Source organism: Phalaenopsis equestris, unplaced genomic scaffold (assembly GCF_001263595.1).
Source record: "Phalaenopsis equestris unplaced genomic scaffold, ASM126359v1 Scaffold000895, whole genome shotgun sequence".
NCBI lineage: Eukaryota > Viridiplantae > Streptophyta > Magnoliopsida > Asparagales > Orchidaceae > Phalaenopsis > Phalaenopsis equestris.
The window spans coordinates 680,047-702,783 of NW_018165334.1; positions in this window are offsets into that span (position 1 = coordinate 680,047).

Sequence of the window (22,737 nt, forward strand, 5' to 3'; positions counted from 1 at the left end):
AGATTAAAATTGAAGTCTCCTCCCGCAACCCAAACAAATTTTGCACTTAAAATTGTAACTGCACCTAAGACACGAAAGAATGTTGACACCTCAAAAGACTCTATGAGGAATTGATTAAGGCCAAAAAATTAATAGAGTTTATAGCTCCCATGGTTGTTACCCTTAAACAGGGAAACCTCCATCTAACGTAGCAAACCATGAGCCAAATCCAGCCAACGTTATTCACATTGTAGGAATAATACTTGCCATACTTGGAGGAGAGGAGTATTATTGACAATTGATTTTAAAGAGGGTCTGATTGGGAGATCTGTGCACTTCCAGTGTCATCCCTTATGGGACAATGCATCCCCCATTATATTCACTGAAGAAAACCTACCAAATAAGGTAGTCCTTATAATGACGCATTTTTTAGTACAACTTTTCTTAACAAATATCACATGGGAAGCATACTTGTTAACACAAGAAGTTCAGTAAACATACTATTTAAAGTATGTTCAATAAGCTCCATTTAAAGGCACAACAGATGACAACCCATCCATGTCCTTTTTTAAATTTTCACGGGGAAGAAAAGAAGACCTTGGTAGAGAAATGTTGACAATCTCTCGGAGAGACAAGGATTGACAGTATGTAATGTTCAAAGACATTCTGGTCGTTGACCCTTCTCCCTCTTACAATGCCATCTTCTACCACCCACTGTTAAACAACTTTGAGGTGGTGATGTGATGGCTGGTTTTTCTGAATGTGTTGTAAATATTCTTCAATATTACAACACACCCATGACAACAAAATTAGTAAATTTGCAGATCAATCACAATAACAATCACTACATTATAAACAGTTTTTAATTTTGAAATCCTTAAGCTGTCAAAACTATATAATTACGTATGTATACATATCGCTCAAATAATAAAGGGTTATAATGGCATCCTGAGTATCGATCCCACAAGGAGTTGGAAATTCTTATGGATATAATGTAAAACACAATATTCATACTACAAAAAATTAAGCAAGAAAAACAAATCTAAAATAAATTCACTGTATGCTAAATGAAATGCAGTTAAAAGAACTCAGTTAACTAAGCTATATTTTAAACTTCAATATTAAACTTACTAAGACCAAACAAAGTTTTGTAATGAAAAGTTCAAATTTAACAAAAAATTCTTCTCATTTACAACGAGTTTATTGATTTTAAAGTAATTAAAATCATTTAAAATTTTATATACAATTGTATTTTGCTAAAAAGGAGTAATCATATTCTTTACCCTCTGAGAGTGCATAAAGAACATTGACTAAGCCAAAGTTTGGTCCCTAAATCCGTGATTAGGTTCAGAAGACACTGGCTTACACTCCAAAGCTCTCACTTCTCCCTCCCCTGAGGGCTAACAATCTTGCTTTAGTTACCAAGCAACTGGACCAAATTGGGGATTTTAGTCTGTCACCCTAAAATCTCCAATTCTACACCCATCAAAATATATTTCCTTATTTATATGCACTAAAACCCATGGACTACATTGTCACCCATGAAATTGAATGTGACCCTTACCTTGTTGGAGAAAGCATAGCCCTTTCGGTTCTTATGTTTCTCAACAAATTTTAACATTTCAATTAGCCAATTCAAAAAGTAAAAGAAGATCAGAGTTTGAATCATCACAATTTATCGACATTTAAAACCTTACATAACAAAATTAATTCTTCACAAAACCATATCTCATTGTAGGGAGAAGAATAAAGAACACTACTTAAAATTGATGAGAAGGATATAAGAAAACATGAATTTTATATACAAAAATAAGTTTACAGAAAAAAACATAGGAAAGAACACAGCTTTTCTTACACTCCTCAAGAAAATCCCTTGAAGCTCTCTTTAAACACTTTCTATCTTTACAATCACACTCATTTCTCTCTTAAAAATGTAATGAAGAAGAAATTTCTCACCTTCCCTCTCCTCTTACAACTCTAAAAGGAAATCCTCTCCAAAACTTCTTACTTCACATGCCACACTCTCATCAACACAACCTCCAAAAAACCTACGCGAGACTCCTCTTTTAATTGGGCACCAACCTTCTCTTTAAAGATATAAAAATTCCCTCCTACTTCCTTTTTGCTCCAAATGCCTAAAATCAATATACTTGCAAAAAAACATGAAAATACCCTTCTTTAAAGTTAAATATTGCCAAATTTAAGCATAAAATGTATACATAAAATTGCACATTCTTTTGATGTATCAAAATCCTTCAAACTTAAATGTTAATTGTTCACAAATGACTCATTTTACTACATAAAAAATATGACTTATGGTAGAGATTAACTTTTAAAATTCTATAATTTGGTTCAATAAATATAATAATATAACTTAACAAAAACTTTTAATTACTTAGGTAATCAAGTTTAAGATTTCTGAATCTCAATCATTTCAAGAAGAATTGTAATTTGTCATATCAAAGACACTTAGAATGTCCATATGAAAAAGAATTTCATGAAAGCTTTATTAGTAAGGATGCTTTATTAGTAATTTCATGAAAGCTTTATTAGTAAGGATGCTAATACTCTAATACAAGTTTAGAAAATGAAAAAAAGCCTTGTTCCTCAAGTTGATTCAAGTGAAGCCAATTTTTAATTAGACATCTTCTCAAGATTCTCCTCACATATTTTTATTTTCATTTCTTTTTCATGTGGGATTACTATATCTGGACAACCTTTAATAATTTTGAACTTCACTATCCCCTTCTTGAAGTTAAAACTTCTTACGTTTCTTCACTTTGTTTCTTCACTTTATAAATTCACTTTATAAATTCATATTAGCTATGAAAATTTTTCATAAAGACTCATTCTTTTCCTCTTATATGAAACTCTAAGATTCTTTATACTTCAAAAATACAAATTCTTGTAATTTAAATAGAAAAAGCATAGTCTTATCCTTTCATAATAAATATCTCAACTCTAGAATTGGCCATCATTATTAAAGATTTTGCCTAAATTTACTATAATATTTAATAACAAAATATGGTTCTCTAAAGTTAGACCCTAATACCCAAGGTCATGTTAAGTTAATTTTAAAAATATAGTTAATTGAGGGAATATAAAATTTAGTTTACTTATTTTAAAGAAAAATTTTTTTCCCCCAAAGTTAGGTTTTCTTTTTCTAATAATAAGTAAAGCATTAAGAACAAAAATTTTAGGGTGATATAAAGCAGTAAATGCATAAAAATAAAACTAACCTGTAGAGGGTTCTGAATGTGAAACTTGGCTCTAACACATTACAGGTACTAATTTAAATAGTGCAGTCTTTAAAGCATCAAATGAAACTAAAATATCACAGAATTTGCTAATAAAAGGTAAATTAAAGCGTAAGCAGTAAATTAAAGAAACAAATAAAGCTGAAATAAAAATCTACAATTTACATCTATACGCACAACAAGTTTAATAACACCACAAACAAACCACATAAATTTTCCAAATCATACCAACAACTACAAATGAAACAAACAACAACAAATGAAAATTGATAAAACCCAATAAATCATCATTCATCATCTTCCTCCTCTTTTTCTTCCTCTTTTTCTTCTTCCTATTCAAAGTTATTATGCACAAAAGACATAAAGCTGGGGCATGTTGAAAATTCTACAGTATGATTACCCCGAAGATATCTAACCATAGCCACTTGATATGGAATATCATGTTGTACTCTTCTCTGCTGATAATCATCATTGCGAGCATTTCTTGATTCCAAACCACAATCTTTGTTCTGCATTGCTACAATATCTAATGGTTGAATCATTAACTGTTACATAATATTTTCAAGTAAAATGGTACTGGAAGTAGATGGTTCTGCAGTTGATGTAGAAGGTCTATCAATACTTCTACTTCTACATCTAGCAAAGGATTCAAATTTATTAACTATGGGTTTTCCAATGGATTTAAGTGGTTGTAACATTTCTTCATCCTTATCAACGTCTACTCCTGGTTGTTCACATAAAGTAAAAAATCTGGGTAGAATAACCTAAACCACTAATGGTCGTACTTCTAGCAATATTGAGCATTATGCAAAATGAGAGCACCAATATCAATAGCCTTTATTTGTTGTATGCATAAATTAAATACAACTCTCTCTTTGGTTACTTCACTCAGATGATTAGATGGAAGTAATTTCACAAAAATAAAGTAATGTCATGTTTTAGATTGCACATTTAACATGGAAGTGGAGAAATTAACCTTGTGATTATTCTTAATTTTCCATTCTTTCCTTCCATCAATAAAATAGACAATTACTTCATCAAGTGATGAATCAACAATCACAAATGCAGAATACTCACAATGAAATTCATTTCGCAACTGGTATAATGCATTGATCCTTTCTCGAGGAAATTCAATGTTTTTACCTTTAACACAAACATGCTCATCAGATGTCACCTGTAAGATTGACCTAAAATTCTCGAACAGTTGGAACAATTGCTACTGCGATGAAGTAGCAAAAGGTCTCCCAGTTCAGAGCAATTATCAACCTTTCAACCTCTCCTCCTAGGTTTGAGAATGCATGCTCCTGAATCAATGTTCTTGTACCCATCTGAGTATTACAATAATAGTGAGCTTTCAAATTAATAAATTGTATGACATCAAAACCTCCCGAAGGCTTTCCTCTTTTCACCCTTGGAGCCATAGCAATTTCTAAATAAATTCACATAAAATCCAAATAAATTCACAATATCATAAATCAAACTCCAAAAATAGGAGTGCTTGGTAAGAAACTTGTCACCATGTGTTCTCTTTAAAATTCTTCAATAAATACTGAAATTTTTAGATTTCCATAATGTAGGAAAAATCCATGGTAAAAATAAAAAATTTCTAAGTTAAAGTGAAGCTCTTACTATGGGAAGATAAAATCCAAGACTTTTTAGCCTTCAAATCTCCTCAAATCCAAGAAATGGCAAGCTGTAGGATGAGTTTCGACCTTAGTCTAGAGGTAGGAGAGGAGAAGTAGAATTCATGATTATTGGGCTTTTTTGAGAAAATGGTGCCTCAGGCGCCAGCAAAAAAAATTCTCAATTTACTATACCACACCAACCTCTAATTAACTTAAATTAATAATTATATTCATAATTAAATAATCTTATAACAACATATTTTCACAAACAACACAAAACTAACATTTATATATAAAATTCATACGATTACAAGCCAACATTTTTCAAACCAACACATCTAATTCAGTGTCAAAATCACACCATAGTAACTAACACTGAAAAAAAAATATCAAACACTTAACATAAGACACTTATAAATTTCAACAATGAAAAAAATGAAATCCAACACAAACATATAACATACAAATGCAATCATTATTATGAATTCCATACTTTAGAGGGTTCAAACATCTTCTTCACTTTCATCTTCTTGAATATTTCCCATGGATTGGTAGTGAACGTATAAATTGTAAAAAGGTTGGTGAGGAAATTCATCTGTCAAATCTTCTTCAACCCAAGAATTTTTCTTAAACATACGCCTTATACCTTCTTCACTACGTCCTGTATGTTCAAATTGTTCCTTCATCCTCCAATCCAAATGATCAAATATATTATAAGATCAATCCAAATGATCAAATATATTATAATTGTTTCCATTTGAATTCATAATATTTTGTACCTCTTACTCCAACTTCTTGATCCTTTTTAAATTATCATGTAAACTATAAGGAAAGCGGGGCTGAATAGGGGATGAATTTTGAGATGACTGATCCATAAGAATATTCATATTATTTTCCTCCCCATTTCCTATGCAATTACAACAAACTTTGGGTCCATAGGCTTCCAAGGGGGAAGCATTTTTTACTAATATTCATAAGGCACTTGTGACTGATTTCATGGTAAGAATGTGGTAGATGGATGTTCCAGCTCATAAGTCGATCCATTTATAATTAAACCAAAAATAGATTTTACAATTAAAGCACCCACATCAATGGGTCTTCTAGTTTGAATACAATAATTTAAGATAGCACTTTCTTTGATCACTTTTCAGATTTTCATGGTAGAAAGAAGTTTTAATTAAATAAAGAAATGCCATGCTTTCGATGCAGGATCTAATAATAAAGAAGGAAAACTTACATGTCCATTATCTCTTGTCTCCCAATTTGCATCTTCATCAGTAAGGAATCAATAGAGTTAATTCATGTTATCTCTTGTAGAGACAAAATTAGCATAAAATGAGGATGCTTTCAATCAGACCTATATTTTATACTCATTTTTAGTGATATTGCACTTTAAAGGAAGGTATTTTGCATATTTTTGGCTTCGGGTGCAAGAAATGGACTTTTGGTGAAAAGGAAAAAAAAATGGTGCAATTTGGAGCTAAAACGAATAAGAAAAAAAATTCTGTCCTAACACATTTGATGTCTTTCCATGCTTAATCTACTTCTCACTTCTCACATGTATTTGAATGAAATTGCACTTTAAAAAAATATTGCATTCATGCTTATTTTGCAGGTCTATCTGTTAAGAATGAAACACATATGAAACGGTGCGAAACAAAGCTAGAATGAAGCTAAATAGAGCAAAACAGTGGAGCTGCTATATACCAATGATGAAGACGCCCGAGTCTAGAGAAGTGAAGAAAAATTGTGCCAAAGGCACCCAGAACGGTGCTGATGGCACCTAGGAGGATTATGAATGGATTTTTGGTGGTTTTTGATTTTTTAGAAGGCTCCCAAGTGATTTAAACACCCCATGAAGTGATTCAATGCATCTAGACACTTGAAAAGACTCTTAAATGAAGGGATGTGTCTCTTGTAGTTAATGAGTGGGTTTTAAATGTAGAGATGTGTCTCTTGTATTCAATGAATCTAGACACTTGGAGTGAAGAGATGTGTCTATTGAAGTGAAGCTCTTGGGAAAAAGGATGGATTTTGTGCCTCTTTAAAAGAGTGGGGCTGACGCCTCTCATATTGGGGGGAGTGTGTGTGCGTGAGTGTGTGAGTGTGTGTAAGTATAAAGTAAGTTCTTGTTTGTAGAGATGATTTTCTTGAAGAATTGTAAGAGGAGAGGGAAGGTAAGAGGTTTCTAAGAGGTTTCTTCTCTATTACGAGAGAATTTAGTGTTGTTGTAAAGAGAGAGAGCGCTTCAAGGGAACTTCATAAGAATTTGCTTGAGGAGGAGTTTAAGATAAGTTGTGTTCTTTCATTCCTTTGTTTTCTAAACTTGCTTATATATATAAAATCTGTGTTTAGTCGTATCTTCCTCAAGAATTCTGAGTAGTATTCTTTGTCCTTCTCCTTGTAATGAGATATGGTGAAATAGAGAGATAATTTGATGTGCCATTTAAATGTTAAATAATTGCGATGATTTTTCACTCTGTTCTTAATTAACTTTTCAATTTGCCCAATTGAAATATTAATATCTATTGTGAAACATATTATCTAGGAAATGGAGTATGAGTTTCACAACAAGGTGAGAATCACATTCAATTCCATGAAGGAGCATTTTGTTCATGGAATTGAGTGCAAATAAATAAGGAAATATGTATATTACTGGCCAAAGAATTGGAGATTCTAGGGTGACAGACCAAAATCCCCAATTTGGTCTTAGTGTTTAAGAACTAAAGCGAGAGTTAGCTTTTAGGTGAAGAGAAGTGGGAGCTCTAGAGTGAGAGCCAGTATCCTTCCAGCTTAACGACGGACTTGACTAAACATAAGACTAGCTAATGATTCTCTATAACACATGACTGAGGGTAGAGGTTTAAAACTCTCCTATTTGGCAAAATACATATTCAAACCATTTATCTCTATAATTAACCAAAAATTCATTCTAGTGGAAAGGATACTTTCTTAAATTTGAACTCTTCATGAAAAAACTGTGTTTAGTCTTAGTAAATTAACTTTAAAGTTTAGAAATTAATTTAGTAAATTTAGTTTCATTAGCATACATTAAAACCACTTTAATCAAACTTTCAAACTAATTGCTTATAGTTGTAGAATAGAATTAGCCTAAGGGATTTCTTACCTCGCTTCTTCGTGGGATCGATACTAAGGTTTTTAAAGAAAGTCCTATATTACTTGAAGCGATACGTGCACTTGAGTAGAACCCATAGTGTGTGAACTAATTTATATATTTTATATAACATTTAAATTTTGCACATTAAATACTTAATATTAATTGAGTCAAGTTTTTTACAATATTTTTGAAAGCTAAATTGTTGTGTAACTTCGGGTCGGGTAAAGTTTTTGACGCCATCTCAGGGGAATTAATGTGACATAAAACACGTAGAGAAACAACACACACTTGAGGGGCATTAAGTTTTTGGCACCATTGTCAGGGAAACTTCGGAAAGAACTTTAGGAGAATTTTAGATAAACCTATAAGACTTAGATTTTGAATTTATAGTATTTTTATCTAGTGTTTAGTTATTGTGTGTTTTTCTTAACGAAAATTAAAAATTCCAAGAATATTTTTGATATCTTTCCTATTAGTTAAGTCTATAGATTTGTATGCGGAGTTCAAGTGCTGCAGACCTTGAATTTTACAAGTCAAATTTTGAGATAACTTTTGGGAGAGATTTGAATAGACTCCATGAATTTATTGTAGTAATGGCGGGCCAATGATATAATGAATATTCAGATTTGGATTATAATGCTAGTAGATTTGAAAGAGTAAATCCCAAGAGAGTGGCAAATTTTTAAAAAGATATTCTTACAATTTTAATTTCTCAGGTTGCAGATATTGAGAGGAAGTTAGATCAATATATAGAAAGATATCCTTAAGGAACCCCAATTATTAGGAAAATTCATTGGACAATGGATAGAAAATGACCATGAGATACATAATTCTTATTTTGATTATTATAATCGAGGTTGGGAAAAAAACATTTGAATTTTAATAGGAATAATATATTTAGAGGAGAAGACCAATTTTGGGAAGAAAATCTATTTAATCAGACATGTAGTCAGAATAATCATGGCAATTATAATAATGAACTTTCTTTTACTCATAATTTTAACTTCAAACCCTAGGATGAGGAGAAGGATTTATTAGAAAAGGTTGTCATTCAAATGACAAGTGAGTAGGAGTGTCAAGGGACCACAATAAGGAATATGGAAAACCAATTGGGACAGAATATTAACTCAATTAATAATCATCCTCAATTTAACTCCAACCCACAAGATGAGGAAAAGGAATTAATGTTAAAGAAAGGAATTAGGAATTAATGTTAAAGGAGGTTGTGAATTAAATGAAGAGTGAGCTGGAAAATCAAGAGGTCGCATTAAGGAATTTAGAAAACAAACTGAGGCAGATTATTAATGCAATTAACAGTTACCCCTCAGAGATTTTACCTAATCACCCTGAGATAAATCCTAAAGAGATTAATGATGAGCAATATAAATTTATTAAACTAATATTTAGAAGAGAATTCAAGGATATGTTTCCAATGAACTTTGAGTTGAGAGATGAGGATAAGGAGATTGAAAGACGATTGAAAGAAATTCCTAAGGAATTAGAAAAGAACTATTTCCTCAATATGGAATAGTATAGAAATACCACCTCCATCATTTATTCAGTACCAAGGGGAAGATTTAGAAGATAACTTGAAACAGAATTGTAACATTGAAGATGTTAATCCAGAATCTGAATTATCTAGAGAGAATCCAATCAAAAATTTGGGAGATCTTGAATTATCATAAAAAGATCCATTTCTTATAAATTTGGAGGATGACATTAATATGTAAATTGAAAAAATCAGTAGAAGAATATTTGATATAGAAGGAATTATGAGGAATAATGATATGAATCAATTGAAATGGAAGAGCTGAAAAAAAAATTAAAAATTAAGGATATTGTAGGAATCCCTGGACCTAAAAAAGATTGGGTGATTGATCAAGGATTACTTAAATGGAATTTTGATCCAGGTGAAATCATTTGTCGAGTTGACGATGTTAAACAAGGCGCTTTATGGGAGGCAGCCCACAGTTATCGGTGTGGTTTGATTTAGTATGTCTGAGAGCCATGATAGTTAGTGTGTATTGTGTTTTCTTTAGTGTGGATTGATCAGTTTGATTGGTGATTGTTAGATGTTTGAATTGTTAGTGGTTTGATTTGCTTTTTATGTTTTATGAGGGAGGTGATTTCTTAACTTCTTATTATGGTTAGACTTGTATGTTCTCTTGTGGTAGTTGGATTGTCGAGTCCACTACAACTCGGGTCACACCCGGACTTGAGATTTAGAAGAGACATTATGAATTTATCAGTGATAATTCCATCTTAATTTTGTTACTTCCTTTCTTTGACCTTGTTTTCATTTGATAGGAGTAGCTAACCTATTTGATAAATAACATGTGGATAAATTTACACTATCCTTATAACTACTATAGGTGCTCAATTATTGGGATATGGTGATGCTTGGTGTTGGTGCTTGAGAACCAATATATCACGGATAATCTTATTTTTGGGATTAGAATCTATAAAATCATTTATAAGTACCCAATATATTTTTGTAGTGATTTCATTGGAAATTGGAACTAGGTTATTGAGATGTGATGAGCTAAAGGAAGAATTGACCTCATTTATCATGTGTGTTTGTGTTTGTGTTAAAATAATATACTATACCTTTCATTCAATTTTATCAAGCACGTTTAATTTTTAATTTATACTAAATGTTTTTTATCCTGATAAATAATTATAGATGTTTTTGATAGACAATTTTGGTAGTTAGACTTTATAAACTATTTTTCTTCTTACTTGTATCTTCTGTACTAAATGTTATACATGTTAAAAATCAAGTTTAGGGGTAGAAAGAGAAATAAAATTTTAAAGTGACTATACTTTTTTTTAGTTTAGTATTATTGCAAGCATGTTTTAGGCTAGATTTAATTTCTCTTGCAGTCATTCTATCCTGATTATGAATGTATATGAATTTGATAGGATGTTGTAGTAGGTAGTAGATTGAACTTTTACCTTTTCTTCCTACTACATTTTATGGAATTAATTGCAAACTATTTTAAAATTCAATTTTTGGGGGAAGAAAATTTCTTTTAAAAGAAAGAAACTAAATTTATTTGTCGTCAATTAGCTATATTTTGAAAATTTAATTTGACATGACCTTCGGTATTAGAGGCTAACTTTAAATAACTATATTTGTGTTTCTAATTATATAGTAGACATAGTAAATTTAAGTAAAAGTTTTAATAATGAAGGTCAATTCTAATGTTAAAGATATTTGGTATTGAAAGGATAAGACTATACTTTTTTCTATTTAAAGTAAAGGAAATTGTATCTTTGAAGTATTAAGAATCTTAGAGTTTCTCTTAAGAGGAAAAGAATGAGACTTTATGAAAATCTTCAAAGCTAATATGAATTTATAAAGTGAAGGAATGTGAAAAAGTTTTAACTTTGAGAAGAGGATAGTGAATTTCAAAAACATTAAAGGTTATCTAGATATAGTAATTCTCACATGGAAAAGAAAAAAAAAAGAGAAAGGATTGTGAATGATCCCAAAAGAAAAGAAAAAGAAAACCTAAAAGAAAAAGAAAAGAAAAAGAAAAAGAAATGAAAAGAAAATTATATGAGGAGAAGCTTGAGGAGATGCCTAATCAAAAATATGTTTCACTTGAATCAACTTAAGGAAGAATGCTTTATTACATTTTCTAAACTTTTATTTGAGTATTAGAATCTTTAATAATAAAGATCTCATGAAGTTATTTTTCATATGAATATTCTAAGTAACTTTAATATGACAAATTGCAATTCTTCTTGAAATGAATAGAGAATAAAAAATCTTAGACTTAAATACTAACTATTTTTAAACTTTTAGTTTTGACTTAAGTTATTAAAAATTTTTCTTAAGTTATGCTATTATATTTAGTAGACCAAATTATAGAAATTTATAAGTTAAACTCTATACCTTAAGTCATGTTTTTATGTAGTAAAAGCATTACTTGTGGACAAGTAACATTTAAGTTTGGGGGACTTTGATGCAACAAAAATGTGTGCATTTTTAGACCTATATGTTATACTCATTTTGAGTGATATTGCACTTTAAAGGAAGGTATTTTACATATTTTTGGCTTTAGGTACAAGAAAAGAATTTTTAGTGAAAAAGAAGCAAAAACGGTGCAATTTGAAGCTAAAACGAGCAAGAATGAAATTTTGGCCTGGCACATTTTGATATGTCTTTCTATGATTAATCTACTTCTCACTTCTCATGTGTTTTTTAATAAAGTTACACTTTAAAGAAACATTGTTTTCATGATTAATTTATAGTTCTATCTGTTAGGAATGAAATACAACTGAAACGGGGCAAAATGGAGCTAAAATGAAGTCAAACGCAGTGAAACAGTGAAGCTGTTGCAGACCGATACCAAAGACGCTCGAGTTCATAGAAGCGACAAAAAATGGCACCAAAGGCACCGAGACCGGTGCTGATGAATCTCGGGATGATTATGGATGGTTCTTTGGCGGTTTTTTATGTTCTAGAAGGCTCCCAAGTGATTCAAACACTCCATGAAGTGATTCAATGTACTAGACACTTGGAAAGTCTTTTAAATGAAGGGATTTGTCTCTTGGAGTTAATGAGTGGTTTTTAAATGAAGAAATGTGTCTCCTATAGTGATTCAATAAATCAAGACACTTGGAGTGAAGAGATGTGTCTCTTGAAGTGAAGCTCTTGAGGAAAAGGAGGGATTTAGTGCCTCTTTAAAAGAGAGGGATCGGCGCCTCTCATATTCGGGGGAGTGTGTGTGCGCATGAGTGTGTGTGTGTGTGTGTGTGAGTGTGTGTGAGTGTAGAGTAAATACTTGTTTGTGGAGAGTACATTCTTCAAAAATTGTAAGAGGAGATGGGAGGTGAGTGGTTTTATTTCTTCTACATCTCTAAGAGAGAATTCAGTGTTGATTGTAAAGAGAGAAAGTAATTCAAGAGAACTTCAAGGGATTTGCTTGAGGAGGAGTTTAAGATAATTTGTTTTTTTTTCATTTTTTTGTTTTGTAAACTTTTTTATATATATATAATCTGTGTTTTGTCGTGTCTTCCTCATGAATTCTGAGTAGTCTTCTTCGTTTTTCTCCCTGCAATGAGATATTGTGAAATGGAGAGATAATTCGGATGTGTCATTTAAATGTTAAATAATTATGATGATTTTTCACTCCATTCTTAATTTACTTTTTAATTAGGCCAATTAAAATGTTAACATCTGTTGTGAAACATACTATCCAAGAAATGAAGTATGAGTTTCACAGAAAAGTGAGAATCACATTCAATTCCATGAAGAAGTGTTTCGTTCATGGAAATGAAAGAAATAAGTATATTATGGGGCAAAGAATGGGAGATTCTATCCCTAATTTAGTCTTAGTATTTAAGAACTAAAGTGAGAGTTAGCCTTAAGGGAAGTAGGAGCTATGGAGTGAGATCCATTATCCTCCCAGCCTAACCACGAATTTAGGGTCTAAACCTAAGATTAGCTAATGATTCTCTATAACACTTGACCGAAGGTAGAGAGTTAAAACTACTCCTATTTGACATAATACAACTTCAAACCATTTATCTCTATAATTAACCAAAAATTCATTGTAGTGGGAATGATACTTTCTTAAATTTGAACACTTTGTGACGAAACTTTGTTTAGTCTTACTAAATTTAACTTTAAAGTTTAGAAATTAATTAAGTAAATTTAGTTTCATTAGCATAAATTAAAACCACTTTAATCAACCTTCCAAACTAGTTGCTTATAGTAGAAAACTAAAATTAGCCTAAGGGATTTCTTACCTCGTTTCTTTATGGGATTGATACTGAGGTTTTTGAAGAAAGCACTATATTACTTGAAGCGATACATGCACTTGCATAGAAGCCATAGTGTGTGAACTAATTTATATATTTTATATAACATATAAATTTTTCACATTAAATACTTAATATAAATTGGGTCAAGTTTTCGGCCAGATTTTTTAAAGCTAAGTTACTGCGTAACTTTGGGTCGGGTCAGGTTTTTGACGCCATCTGAGTGGAATTAAATTGAAATAAAACATGCAGAAAAACAACACACACTTGGGGTTCATTAATAAATAAGTCATTTATTCTTGAAGGATTAAATGGAACCCACCTGCCTCGAACAAAGATGAATCCCTGCTTAATTTCATGAAGATTATCTTAAAACTCTTTTACCACAGGAATGACTACTGCATCAGTTATATAGCATAGCACTTCCTAACGTCTCTATACAATAATTTCCTCGACATGCTTACTTGGTACATTGAATCCTCAAATCACATCCTCATTCCTTCATTAATCCCTTCTTCACAAGAACTTGACCATATAACTTATGTGCATGAAGCTGATGAACTTTCTCTTATTGAAAATTTGATATCTAGAGGTTCTTTAGAGTTAGAAGTGATAGGATTTGAAAATGGTGACTTTATTTTTTGTTTTACCCACCTAAATAATACCAAAACACATATTTTTGGAGTTAATAAGAAGAAAATTCATCAAAAACCATTCAATGTCACCTTTAGAATCTTCTAAACTCGTCCCGGTAACCACGGCGCTTCTGGCGCCGATTTCTGGGGCCTCTAGCGCTAGTTTAGATTTCTCCATCATTTTTCTTTAAATCTAAATAACTCTCAAATCTTTCATATAATTCAGTAACTAAATATATTTTAATGCATTTTATTAATATGGATGCCTCTTAAGTACACAGAATTCATAAAGGGAGGGTAATAAAAGATATATATAATATTACTTATAAAAAAAAATTCTGAACATTAAAAAAAGATAAGTATAAGTTGCCTCCCACAAAGCGGTTAGTTTAATGTCATCAGCTAGACATTCCCAGTCTTTACTCTTGGTGACCCAATATTACAGTTTCTTTAATAATCGGCCTTTGACCATCAAAAAATGGTTTCAGTCTGAGCCCATTAACTTTAAATATCTTTCTAGTTTTTTTGGATCTTTAATATTAACACTTCCATAGGGGCAAACTTTTACAACGGTGAATGTCCCTGTCCACCTAGACTGTAATTTTCTAGGGAATAATTTCAATCTTGTATTGTATAATAAAACTTCCTGTCCAGGCTCAAATTCTTTTTTTATTATCTTCTGATCATGTCATTCTTTCATTTACTCCTTATATATCCATTATCATAAGATTCATTCATAAGATTCATTTCTAATTTCTTCAATCTTGTTCAGTTGTAACAATCTTTTCTCACCAGCATTAAAAATAAATTCCTTAATAGCCCAATAAACTTTATGCTCCAATTCTAATGGTAAGTGACTAGTCTTCCAAAAAATTAATCTATATGGAGACATTACTATGAGCATTTTTTAAGTTGTTTTATAATCCCATAATGTAGTATCTAATCTAGAAGAACAATACATTTCATTAGGATTTATAGTTTTTTTCCAAAATTCTTTTAATTTCATGATTAGATAATTTTGCTAAACTACTAGTATGAAGATGAAAATTTGTAGCAATCCTATGTATAATATCATATGTTTCCACCGGCTTTTTAATTATTTTATTCATAAAGTGAGATCCTCCATCAGTAATGATTACTCTCGTCATTCCATATCTTAAAATTATTTTTTGATTAAAAATTCTAAAACACTCCGAGCATCACATCAAGGTAAAATGAAAGGTAAAATGATTTCTTCAATCCACTTTAATACATAGTCTACTGTAAAAATTATATATATATATATATATATATTAATATCTCTAAATAGAGCAGGCTTAAAAAATCCAGATTGTAAAATTTTATGAACAAATATATCAATTCCAAAATGACCCCCAAAATCAAAATCATTACATTGTTGGAAAAATTCTTCAATTCTTCATAAGGCACACATCTCCGCATAACTAAGACTTTGCATTATTTTTACAAATATGGGTCATCCCAAAAGTAAAATTTTGCATCATGAATAAATTTCCTCTGTTGTGGCTTTTTCAATCCATATGGTCAACATCAGTTACTATGGTATTGCCCATTTTATAATAGTATAAAGTTGTTTATCAGGAAAATTTTCATTAATTTTTCTTTTAAGCTCACATGTTTTTTCCTGTTCCAGCCTAAATAAATTATTAGCTATTTGATTATCAGATCATTTCCTATATACTACTACAATATAATATTCTTCCATCATAAGTACCCATCTAATTAATCTTGGTTTCACATCCTTCTTTTATATCAAATATTTTATCAAAAGCATAAATAATTGTTAATAGCCACCCAAGAACTGTATGCACAACACATTTAGCTCCATTCTAATATGACCTAAACTTATCAAAAGAATAAATAATTGTTATCAGCTCTCTTTCAATAGTGATATAATTAACTTGAATAATATTTAGAGTTTTACTACCATAATATATAACTTTAAATTTTTTTACTTATCTCTGCCCTAAAACAGCTCCAATTGCATAATCAGTTACATCACACATTAGCTCAAATAGTTTCTCTCAATCAGCTAAAATAATTATAGGAACAGTGATTAATTTTTCCTTTAATGTTTCAAAAGCATTAAGGCAGTCTTGATTAAAATCAAATTTTGTACCTTTTTCCAAAAGTTTGCAAAAAAGCTTTGTAATTTTTTAAAAGTCTTTTATATACCTTCTGTAAGAACTAGCAAGTCTTAAAAAACTTCTAACTCTTACAGTAATAGGTGGAGGCAGGTTAGCTACAACTTGAATTTTTATCGAATCTACTTCCATGCCATTTTTTAAAATTTTATGTCCAAGTACAATTCCTCTTACAACCATGAATTGACATTTTTTCCAATTTAAAACTAAATTCATCTTTCATATAATTCTAGAACTTTCTTTAAATGATTTAAACATAATTCAAATGAAGTTATAAACACAAAAAAATCATCCATAAAGACCTCAATTCCTTTTTTGAATAAATCACTGAAAATTGACATCATACATCTTTGAAATGTTGCAGGTGCATTACATAAACCGAAGTGTTTCGTCAAAAAGCAAAAGTACCATAATTACTTATAAATGTTGTCTTCTCTTAATCCTTAGGAGCAGTGGAATTTGATGATAGCTGGTATATGCATCTTAAAAGTAAAAATATTTGTGCCTAGCTAATCTATCCAACATTTAATCCAAAAAGGGTAAAGAAAAATGATCTTTCCTATAGGTTGAATTTAATTTTCTATAATCAACATAGATTCACCATCCAGTGACTTGTCTTATTGTTATTAATTCATTATTTTCATCTATCACAACAATCACACGCCCTTTCTTAAGAACGTAGTGAATTGGACTCACCCAACAACTGTCTGAAATAGGATGTATTATTCCAACATCTAACCATTTTAAAATCACTTTCTCAACAACTTCTTTACAGTAGTAGGTGAAATTTGTACATCTATCACTTTCTCAACAACTTCTTTCTTCATTGGGTTTAATCAACTTTTGGTTCAAGGTGTTCTTCCAATAAAATTTTGTGCATACAAATCAAAGGATTGATTCTTATGATATCAGCTAACATCTATCCAAAGGTTTTCTTATTTCTTCTTAATGATTCCAATAACTTTTGTTCTTGTACTTCAGTTAATTATGAGGATACGATAACATGTTTTGTAGATAAATCTCATAAAATGACATATTTTAAATGTGTAGGAAGTGTTTCCATTTATAGTTTAAGAGGTTTCACAATCAAAGAAATCAAAGTTCTGTTATCATCCATAGTTTTTAACAGTTCAAATTATTCCTGAACATAATCCAATTCTTTATTTCTCACTTCTATAAATTTATTTTGAATTATATCCTCATCTACATACTCCAAGTATTCTTCTTCAATTTTCTTGTCACATGTATCTTTGAAGTATTCATTACTTAAATATTTGTTAATATCCATTATGAAGAATTCATCATTTCATTCTTTTGTTGGGTATCTCATTGATTTTACAATATTAAATGTAACTTCTTGATCACTGACTCATTGTTAACTCTCTTTTTTATACATCTATGAAAGCTTTTCCAATGACAAGAAATGGTCTTCCTAAAATGAAAGAAATTTCTTTATCTTCCTCGATATCTAACACAATAAAATCTACAAGAATGATAAATTGATCAACTTTTACCAAAACATCTTTTATAACTCCTTTAGGATAGGTAATCGAATGATCAGCTAACTGAAGAGTTAGAGTAGTAGGTGAATTTTTTCCTAAACCTGAATTTCTGAAATTTAATAGAGGCATAAAATTAATAATGGCTCCTAATTCACATATAGCTTTTCCAAAAAATTTTCCAATAATAACACAAGAAAAAGTAAAAATACCAGGATCTTTAAGTTTTTAGGAAGCTTTTTCTGAATTGTAGCACTACACTCCTCACTAAGCATAACAGTCTCATTATCTATAAACTTACTTTTTTATTAAGTATATCCTTCATAAACTTCACATAGCTTAGCATTTGCTCTAGGGCTTCAACAAATGGAATGTTTATTATTAATTTCTTCAATATCACTAATTTCCTTAATATTTATAAGAAATTTATAAATTGGTTATCTATATTATACTACTTCAATCTTTGAGGAAATGGAGGTGACAGTCTTTCTACAGAAATTTTCGTTGGTTTAATAGGACATTCTAATTCAAGATGAAAACCTTCACTAGACATTTCATTTTCCACCCCTTCTTTCTCAACTTCAATCTCTTTTTCAACTTTAGTTTCTAATTTTTTTCCACATCTCAGTTGAGTAGCCTTGATTTTCTATTTATTCTGATCTTTAATATTAACTTCAACACTACTAGATAAAGTTCTTGGAGATATATTACTAAGTGTAGTAGCAATACATCTCCACTGATTTTTCATGTTTATAATTGCAGTTCATTGACTTTGTAATTGTGCTCCCGTTTGCAATATTAATTACTTATTTGACAATTTCCTCCCCTACTCTATGAATTGCTAATAAAACTTGGAGGATAGTAAGGTTTATGATTAAAATTTCCTAGATTATTGGAATTTCCCAATGGGTTCGCAAGATTGTTCCCCATTGTGGATTTAAAGCATTAGAGTTATTTTTACTCCAACTAAAATTAAGGTAATTTTTCCAACCAGGATTATAATAATTTAAATAAGGATTATTAGTTCAGTTGTTTATTGGTTTTAAAGTTTCATGTGAAGATTGAGAATCTATCATTTGTTTAAATGAATTTTCCTCAAGTATAAGAGGTGTGTAAGAATATATCATTCCATATTGATCTATCTTTCTTGATATTACAACAATTTGAGCAGCCAAAACAGATATTGCATTAGAATCATGAATATTAGCTACTTTGTTTGGAGTTACCCTTTCATTGTTCCATTGAAAATTATTAATATCCATCTCTTCAATTAAAGAATATGCTTCATCGAATGGTTTTCATATTAATTATTCACCAGTAGTAGCGTCAATTACAGATCTAAGAGATCCAACTAATCCATTATAAAAAGTTTAAATTTTTAACTAATCTGGTAATGCATGGTGTGGACACTTTGTAATGAGATCTTTAAATCGTTCCCAAGCTTCTTAAATAGATTCTCCTTCAAGCACACAAAAAGTTGTGAAATCATTTCTATGCTTAGCAATTTTTCATGGTGGGAAATATTTAGCTAAAAGTTTGTGATAATTCTCCCCAAATTTTGATAGATCCAGGAGCTAATGAGTTTAACCATATCTTAGCTTTATCATTTAATGAAAAAGAAAAAGGTCTAAATCTGACGACATCATTCAACACTCCATCATATTTAAATGTAGCACATAATTCTAGAAAACTAGCCAGATTTAAGTTACGATCTTCAGTCGGTGTTCCCTCAAACTTCTTATTTTGCACCATTTGGATAATAGAAGATTAAGCTCAAATGAATAAGCATCTATAATAGTGTTTTGTATACTCAAATGAATTTCATCTGTTGTAGGATTAATATAATCTCTTAAAGGTCTCTGATGATTTTCATTTTCAATTCATGGATCATTTAAGTTTTTAGTCATTTTGTTCATTATCTAACTCTTTTTTTTGTTTTCAAAATTTTCTAATAGTTCTTTCTAACTCTGAATCGTAAGGTACTAAACCATTAGATCTTAAACTATGCAAACACAAACACAATAAGCAATTAAAATAAGCAAACACACAAAAATATAAACATTTTGATTAAACTACAATTTTTTTAGTTATTTTTTAATTCAACTAAAGTTTTCTAAATTATAAAGTAATTTACCGTTATTCCCAGGCAACAGCTCCAAAAAACTTGATGGTCAGTTTTTGTGTATGCGTTGTAAATATCTTTCAATACTACAATGTACCCATGACAACACGATTAGTAAATATGCAGATCGATCTCAATAAAAATCACTTCAGTCTAAAAGTTTTAAATTATAAAATCCTTAAGCTGTCAAACCTTTATAATTACGCAGGTATACGTATCACTCCAGTAAAAAAGGGCTCTAATGGAGTCATATGTATTGATTTTACAAGGAGTTCAAAATTCTTATGGCTATAATGTAAAACACAATATTCAAACTACTAAAACTTGAGTAAGAAAAAAAATCTAAAGTAAATTCAATATATGTTAAATGAAATGTAGTTAAAAGAACTAAGTTAAATAAGCTATATTCTAAACTTCAAAACTAAAATTCTTAAGACTAAAAAAACTTTTCTAATGAAGAGTTAAAATTTAAGAAAGCAACCTTCCCTTTACAATGAATTTATGGATTGTGAAGTAATTAAAATCATTTAAATTAATATAGAAAATTGTATTGTGCAAAATAGGAGCAATCATATTTTTTACCCTCTAAGAGTGCATAAAGAACATTAACAATTCCAGAGTTTGGTCCTTAAATTCATGATCAGGTTGAGAGGATACCTGCTCCCACTTCTTCATCCTTTGAGGGCAGTTAACAAATTCACTTTAGTTTCCAAGAAAATGGACCAAATTGGTCATTTTATTCTGTCACCGTAAAATCTCCAATTGTGCGCTCATCAAAATATATTTTCCTATTTATTTGCACTCAACCCCATGGACTACATTCTCACATATGAAATTGAACGTGACTTTTACATTGTTGTAGAAAGCATAGCCCTTTCAGATCTTATGTTTCTCAACAAACTTTAACATTTTAATTGGCCAGATTAAAAAGTAATTTAAGATCAGAGTTTGAATCATCACAATTTATTGACATTTAAACCTTACAAAACAAAATTAATTCTTCACAAAACCATATCTCATTATAGTGAGAAGGATAAAGAAGACTACTCAAAATTCATGTGAAGGATACAATAAAACATGGATTATATATATAAAAACTATTTTATAGAATAAAGAAAGGAAAGAACACAACTTATCTCACACTCCTTCTCAAGAAAAACCCTTAAAGTTCCCTTTAAGCACTTTCTCTCATTACAATCACACTCCATTCTCTCCTAGAAATGTAATGAAAAAGAAATATGTCACCTTCCCTCTCCTCTTATAACTCAAGAAGAAAAACCTCTCCAAAACTTCTTACTTCACACACCACACTCTCATTAACACACAGATAAAAAAAACTCATGCAAGGCTCCTCTTTTAATTAAGGCATCAGTTTTCTCTTCAAAGTATTCAAAATTCTCTCCTTTTTCCCAAGAAACACACCTCTTCACATCAAGACACAAAACCTTTCATCCAAGGAAAAAATCTCTTCATTCATGAGCCTTTCAAAAGTATGTAGATGCATTGAATCACTCCATGGGGCATTTGAATTACTTTGAGCCTTCTGGAACCTCTAAAAAATAATCAATAACTACCACAACCCGTCTTATTTCATCTCTAGCGCCTGTATTCTATGGATTCTGGTGCCTTTGGCACTTCTTCTCTATAAAATGGCCCTTCTAGTGCCAGCTCTCTGTAAAATTGTACCATTCTCTCCAGTTCTAGAACCTCCGGCACCAGGATGCTGAAAAACTGTAATTTGACTCCAAATTTCTTCCTTTTTGCTCCTTTTTGCTCCAAATGCCTAAAATAAATTTAACTACATCAAAATATGAAAATGACCCTTTTTAAAGTACAATATCACCAAATTTAAGCATAAAATATATACATAAAATTGTACACTTTTTTGGTGTATCATGATACGGTGTTTTTTGTGTGTTATAAATGTTGTTCAGCACCACAACACAAAAGGCAGCTATACTAAAAAGTATGCAAATCAATCACAATAGAATTTACTTCAGTATAATATGTTTTCTCTTTTATAATATTTAAAGTTGCCACTCCTACTGAATTAAGGTGTACTTTCAATTTCAAATTGTCACTAGGTTGCAAACTGACCAAAGGAAATTATGTTGAGATTTTCATACCTATTTTATACTATTTTAATGATATTGCACTTTAAAGAAAGGTATTTTTGATGTTTTGTTGCAAGAATGATGAATTGGGGTCATTGGAGGAAAAAGAAACAAAAAGGAGCGAATTTGGAGTGAAAAGGACCAAAATGTGAAGATTTGAACTAGGCTGCCGACGACGCCCTCAACCCCGCCGACGACAAGTTTTTCCCGAGACTACGGGACAAAATTCTTCAGAAGCTCGCCGATGGTGCCCTCGAGACTACCGACGGTGAGATCGACGGTTAAGCCTACTCAAGCTTTGGATAAGGCCAAAATTTTAAGGGATGCTTAGGTAACTCTTGGGAAAGCTCATCCACAACTTTAAAAGAACATTTTGGCCAAAAATTGAGAGAGCTAGAGGAGGTGGTGAGAGTCGAGAGGCCCTAGAGGTTAGAGAGGTTCCATTAGTGTGTAA